The following is a 7,538-nucleotide window of genomic DNA, read 5'->3' as shown; positions in this document are numbered from 1 at the left end:
ACCACGGCAAGGTGCTGCGTCACCTATTTGGGCCAACTTGGCCATGTATCGTGTCGGGCCTTAAGCCCAAGTTGTGGGCGCCCAACCCCTGGCCGTCCCCAACCCTAGGTCGAGTCTTAGACTATAAACACAGCCACCACCGCTGCTACACAATTGGGTTTTGTTTAGAGTTTAGTTTTCCATCGAGAAACTGAATCGTTCATTGTAACTGTGGTGACAAATCCTTTTACAGTGATCCAGGGCCCCCGTTCTTGATCTCCTCCACTGTGTCGATTAGTCCTTTGGAACCAAGTTCTTGAATCCTCTATTGATATCCGCATCATTGATATTTGCAATTTCAGATTACGTGTTTTACCTTCTTGCTTGTGCTCTTCGATTCGCTTGCAGGAAAAGCCTTCTTGGCGAGGTCAATCAAGTTGTGCTTGGTTGATAACCAACAGAGCAGTGGTGTAACGGTTGCAGGGTTCGAATCGTGTCTGATTTGAAGCCGGATCGCCAACGTCGAGATCTCCACAAATGGAACTTACCGGCTACCTCTCGGAAGATCGGGCCTGTACTCATCAATTGGTATCAGATATTTCAGGTTTACCGCGAGGTATAATCTCGTTTGCCTTAGATTCATCTTTGTTCATTACCTAGAGTCCACAAAAAGCCCAAAAATATTTCAATTTCCGCTGTCCTATCGCCCTTTGTGCCTTTGCAATTTCGTTTCAGATTCGTGTTGTTGAGTTTGTGTCCGTGGTCGAGTCTTGTTGCTGGTTTAGGATTGTGTTCGTGGTCGTAGTTCAATCGCCCGTTGCTGTGATTTTGTTTTCCGCTGCTATCCCATCCACCGTTCCCAAACAACAAGTCGAAGCCACCACATTACTCGACTTGCCCCGCTAGCCGCCTTGTGTAACTTCTCGCCGCCGCGCAAACCCTAGATAGGTTGCCAGCCGCTCTTATTTTGCCCGCATCGCAGCCCTCCTTACATCATCAGGCGAATACCTACTGCTGTGATCGGTGTTAGAGTTTAGGGACGCTTTGCCCTAACTGCCGCCGCCGTGTTGTGCCTCCCGGAAAACATACCTTGAGATACCTTCGGTAAAATAGGCATAACTTTTCGCTCGTTTATTAGAAAAATCTAAAATTTTTTGTGCAGCTTCTTGACACCATTTTTAACGAGGCAGTCGGAATGTCGGGAACGAACTCCATACAACGACGGCAGAAGATGTGGAGGCCCAAGGGCTGTTATAACTTGTCCCAAAGGGTTGTGGCTTCTTCTGGTCAGTTGAAGCCAGCTATGGCCTGCTATGGCTAGCTGTGGCTTGCTACGGCTCGCTGTGGCTGGCTGAGGTTGGCTACAAGTGGCTAAGGTTGGCCAAAGGCTGGCTACGGCTTGGCCGAGCGTGGCTAGGAGCGTCGAGTCAGTGGCTTAGTCATAGATCTTGGTCAAGGAGGGCTTGGAACCTTATGGTGGCATTCCTGGGCATCGTACGTGTCACGGAACTGACCAATTTATAAGAGCACAAGTACAAAAAAACAATCGCCGGAACGATCAAATTCTTGAACTTGAGCCCATATAAACCCGGTAGTCAACCGAAATCTCGAAGGATTTCAAACCAACTTGCATGCAACCAAGATCACAGTAATTCAACATAACATATCGTACGTTACAACATTTTGCATACGTTCGCAAATAGGTTACATCATCACGGAGTCATTGTTATTACAAAATGAGTCTTGTAAACATGCGGAAGCAAATAGTTTAACTCACACACCGAGTTCAAATACACATACTGGTTTGCTGATCACGAACCGCAAAAGCATTCAGATAAGAGAAAGGAGATCATGCCCATGATCTAGTCCTCATCACCCGCCGGGTGGAGACAATACTTGCAGAATCCCTGATATAGGAGGTCATCTACAACAAGAGGGAATAAACCCTGAGTACGGGAATGCACTCAGCTAGACTTACCCGTCGAAAACCAAACAAATGACACCAAGGATTCTGCATAGCTTAATGTAGTGGAGCTGGCTGACACTTTCTTTTTGCAGAAAAGCATAAGTAATAATGATCAACTCTTAACCTAAACTAGCAGTAACTTTTTAGCCATTAACCTGTCATCTATATTAGCACCTGTACTAAGCAATCATTTTATTAGGGTGCAAACATTAATAACCATATCAGGTATTCTTTGTGGCAACCTTATCATCATCCATTTAACCATATCGTTAAATTAATTGAATCTACGTTGCCGCTGCTCAGTCAAGTTCTCACTATCCGGGAGAGATGGTGATTCGAATCGATTCCTATCCAGCTGGAGGGGTATTCCTAAACACAAACCCTGCTTCCCCCCGTCAGGGTCGCAAAAAGTCACCTTTGGTACAATTTAGGAGTCACGGGTCCGAACAGATCGGCATTCTCAGAGAACCACTCTGCCAAGGTTGTTCGAGACTCTAACCCGCCTTGGACTTATGCCAATGGCTCTCCGCACATCCTTACTACCTCCAGAGTGCCGCCACTGCTTGCGTTCCTGGCCTGAATCGAGCTACTAGGCTTCGCGGTCGGAACAACTTATCCGGCCAGCTAAGTGTTAGGCTGCGTTCAACATGACATGAGGACGTACAGCGTATCGGTCCTTAAACGACTCAGACGGAGTCACTATGTTCAAACCTACACAAGACCCCGCCCGGTCTTAATTCATTATTCACATGGTTCTTTTCCATGATAGCAAATATAGCCAACCGTGATCCACCTCATCCTAAAGCTCGCAGGTGACAGGAAATCACCTGACTTCTACCGCACTAAGCATGGCTAAGCATTTAACCCGTTCCTGAACTTAAATAGGATTCCAGTGCGACATCTGGACAAGGAAGGATATATAATGCAGCAATCGGTTCCAACCAATTCCTATACTTAATGCATCATCAACAATAAAAGATACTCAATGTATTTGTAAAACATGGGAGGCTTAATATGCTCCGGGGCTTGCCTTTCAAGAACGAGGAAGGCTGGTGGTCAGGGCACTCGGGCAATTCCTCCGCGGCGACTGCTTCATCGGCTTCCTGCACCTCGGGTTCCTCCTGGTTGGCTCCCTCGAACTCTAGCAACGTCACTCCCTCTGGCACACCTATTGCATGAATGCACAAGATAAATATCATGGATGCACATGTACGAATGTCGGGGATGCTCGGGGAATGCACATGTTCACTGTAGTTTGCATCTTCCAACTTAAGCCCTATTCAAATCACTTCCACTTACCGCGTTTATATAACCTAAGGTATAATTGCTCATCTTCCGTTAATGACCTAGCACCTGCACCTAAGCATATTCTCAAGTTAGGCTAACCCCTAAAACAATCAATGAGAACATTGCACAAGCATACACTCAAGCATTTGTATTACAACCAAATGGAGACTATATATCGGTACAGTAAACTAGCCATAACTGGAGATTTATAAATCCAATTGATATGCAACAAGACAACCTAGAACACTTATAAAATTGTCTACATAACATTTTTAGACCTCAAAGCATGATTCTAACCTTTACTAGGTCGAACTCATAAATCAATAGAACTCTGTCCTCACAAGGCAGAGAACAAGCAAAGACTGGAACCTAACATTAAACAGCTGTAGTTTCTAAACTACTAGGCCAAATGCCCTCAAATTTTGACAGGAGCTAGATACATAAGTTATCTACAGCTTTTGTATTCATCACAATCACATAAAACCAAATTATCATGGGGAACTTTCCAAAGTCCCCAGATCTGTGCAGAGGGACATGATGCAACAAACAATTATTAACTTATGATATAAACACTTAATTGGACAAAACCAACTTTACTGACATATCACACATATCACAAGCACACCAGAAAGTAGGGTGTTCATCCCCAAAACATTTCTTTTAATACCTTTCTTAATTTATTTAATTAATTAGTGGAAATAGTAAACATATATGAAAACTACACCATTAATTCTACAAAAATTACAGTAGACACTACATGCTCTAAGTAGACTACCATAAAAATTTCACACCATTTGAGTAAGTATAACAACCTACACAAAAATGGTAAGGCAGAATGACTTAAAATGGCATAATTAGGAAACCTTAGTGAAAAGTGTCAAGCAACAGATTTCATATTTTTCCTAGCATCCTTAGGGTACTAGGATACTCTCCAACAATCTTCATGGCCAACGGATTCATAAATAATTTACTAAAATTCACATAAGTATCTACCAATGATAAAAGGAAAATCTATAACTCAAAAACTACACATGCAATGACCGTCAAATTTTAACCAGAGCTTCTACCATACAAGACTAGCTTACCCACAAAATTTCATAATTTTTGGATCACAGAAACTCAAGATATGATTTAAACAAGTTTGCATGCATTCAAAAACACTTTTCAAGTTCTTATTTAATTCATCCAAAATTTCTACATAATGTGTTCAAGACATATTTTTCTTAAATACTAGACCTAACTGTGAGTCTCACAAAATTGGAACCATCCAATTTGGATCTACATAACAGGAGATACAAAAATATCAAATAAGCATTCAAAACTGTATTTTTGAACTATCTTTAAGAACAACAGCCACTGACGTGTGGGACCCGGCTGTCAGCCGACCCCACAGGTCAGCGACAGCAAAGCAGAGGAGGCGGCTGCGACGTGCGGAAGACGGCGTAGCTCGCCGACGGTGACCTCACCGGCGACGAGAACGGCACCAACGTGACCGCCTAGACCTACTGCGTCGATTGGTACCCTAACCGCAAACCCTACCGACCTCTAGGTACCCCGGCCACGGAGCTCGGCGGCTCAGCCATGGCGCACGGTGGCACGTGGCCGTGTTCCGGCTTGGCTGGACCGGCTTCACCGGTAACCTCAACGCGAGAGCAACTACGCGTGCTAGGGAAGACGAAACGAAGGCGAGGGAAGGAGTGGTGTGGTGATGCTCTGGCAACGGTGAGCGCCATCTTTGGCGATGCTCAGCCATGGCGGTGGTGGTGGAAAACGGCACTGTGCCCTTACCGAGACCCAAACGGCGCGGCTAATAGGTGGAGGAGGTAGAGTAGGCTACGGCGGAGTCAATGTTGAGCGGGTAGTCGTGCTTTTGCGGCGGTGAGTGAGCGAGGCAATGATGGAACAGGAGCAGCAATGGCGGAGCAGCTGCTTGCTTGGCGTAGCGCGCGGTGGAGGAGAAGAAAGGCGAACTAGAGCGGTGAGTGCGTCGGCAGGCGTGGGGTGGCTTCAAGACGCGGCTGCGACGCCAGGATGCACACGGCGTGTGGCCAGCGCGGTCAGCCAGCCGTCGACGCACGGCGTACACGCGGCCACCGAGTTCTGAATCGCCCGAGCACTGTAGCGTCTGAATTTTTCGTTTCAGTATTCAACGAGCCGACTGACAGCGAAACTTGTCGACAATAGATCTCTTAATCCGTGGCGATCTAGGGTAAGTTGTAGTTAACAAAGATGGAGATCTTCATGTGGTCTACAACTTTCATAATTGGAGCTCGAGTTGGTTCGGCTTGGTTTGCAGAGTACAGAGCTCTCAACTAGGGTACATGAAACTGAAACTCAGTTTTCATACTTAGAAATTTTTCTAAGTGTTGAATCCAACCTCAAATCTGACTTGTGGGTCCTTTTGGAGCATGTTGTGCACTTTTTCATGACTTGGCTTCTAAACAAAGTTTGTTCCTTATTAAATTCTCTACAACTTTGCTTTAGGTTGCTTAGACATGCAAACATCCTAAGCTACACTTTTTAAACAGTCAAACACAGGAGCTCTAGGGATCCAAATTGGTCAACCATGACTTGGAAACCTAATTAGGCAAAATGATCAACATGAACAATGTTCCAAAAGGCATTCTATGTGTAACTAAGTTACTTACAAGCATTTCTAGCCACACCATGCATTGGTCACACAAGAATCAATCAAGGTATGTACTGAAACAATGAAAAACACAAGAAATGTTGCAAATGTTTCATAGTCATGTTTCGCATGTTTCATGATCTCGTTGCATAGTATTAACTAACCTTGTTTCACTAAGTGAGTGGCACATGTTGCACTTAAGTGTTGCACACTTTACATTTCATAAAAGAACAACACACATGAAATATACAACATGTTGCAATGTTTCGAAATTATGTTTCATGTGCTATAAGTTCACGAAGGGATGCATGATGCTCATGTTCATGAAATGTAGTGCAAATGTGGAAGCTAAACACCAGGGGTGTTACAGCCCTCCCCCCTTATAAAAATCTCATCCCGAGATTTGAAAAGCGTACCATTGTTGATAGAATTCCTTATAACCATCCCTCAAATAGTCTTCCCTTTCCCACGTTGCATCGCGTTCACTACCTTGATTGCTCCACATGACTTTGTAGAACTTGACTACCCGACTCCGAGTCACTCGCTCACGAGTGTCAATCACTCGAACCGGCTTTTCTTCAAAGGTCAAATCGGATTTTAACTCGATATCCCCTAATGGAACTCTCTCTTCAGGGACGCGAAGACATTTCTTCAATTGGGATACATGAAAGACATTGAAGATAGCGCTCATCTCAGGAGGTAATTGAATCTTGTACGCCACTTTACCACTTTGTCCAATGATTTCAAATGGACCAACATATCTCGGCGCAAGTTTTCGCTTCACACCAAAGCATTGGACACTCTTCATAGGTGAGACTTTTAGATAAACGAAGTCTCCAACTTCGAACTCAATAGGTTTCCTACATCGATCAGCATAACTTTTCTGCCTAGCTTGAGCTGTGGCCATGTGGGTTTGGATAGTATGGACTTGTTCTTCAGCTTCTTGAATGAAATCAATTCCATAATATCTCCTTTCACCGGCTTCTACCCAGTTCAGCGGGGTTCTACACTTCCGGCCATACAAAGCTTCAAACGGTGCCATCTTTATGCTCTCTTGATAACTATTATTGTACGAGAATTCAGCTAGGGGTAACCATTTTTCCCATGAGCCCTTAGCCGAGATGACACATGCTCTCAACATATCTTCTAAGATTTGATTCACTCATTCAGTTTGCCCATTGGTTTGCGGATGATAGGCAGAACTTCTTACGAGCTTAGTCCCTAATAATCCATGTAAGTGCTCCCAAAAGCGAGCAGTGAACTGTGGTCCTCTATCTGAGACAATAGTACGAGGGATCCCATGAAGTCGGACTATCTGGTTGAAGTTCAACTTCGCGTAGTCGGTTGGATGAAAGTCTATGCGGACAGGAATGAAGTGTGCCGACTTGGTCAGTCGGTCCACAATTACCCAAATTGAGTTAAAATTCCTCTGTGTGGTAGGGAGTCCAACTATAAAATCCATACTTATCTCTTCCCATTTCCAACCTGGAATAGAGAGTGGCTGAAGTAATCTAGCTTTCATGTGTACCGCCTTGACCCGACAACAAGTGCCACACCTAGCCACATAAGCGGCTATCTCTTTCTTCATTTTGGTCCACCAAAATCGAGGCTTTAAATCATGATACATTTTACTACTACCAGGATGAATAGATAGTTTAGAGGAATGAGCTTCGGATA

The sequence above is a fragment of the Miscanthus floridulus genome, chromosome 1 (assembly GCF_019320115.1).
Source record: "Miscanthus floridulus cultivar M001 chromosome 1, ASM1932011v1, whole genome shotgun sequence".
NCBI classification, from domain to species: domain Eukaryota; kingdom Viridiplantae; phylum Streptophyta; class Magnoliopsida; order Poales; family Poaceae; genus Miscanthus; species Miscanthus floridulus.
This window is presented reverse-complemented; position numbering follows the sequence as displayed.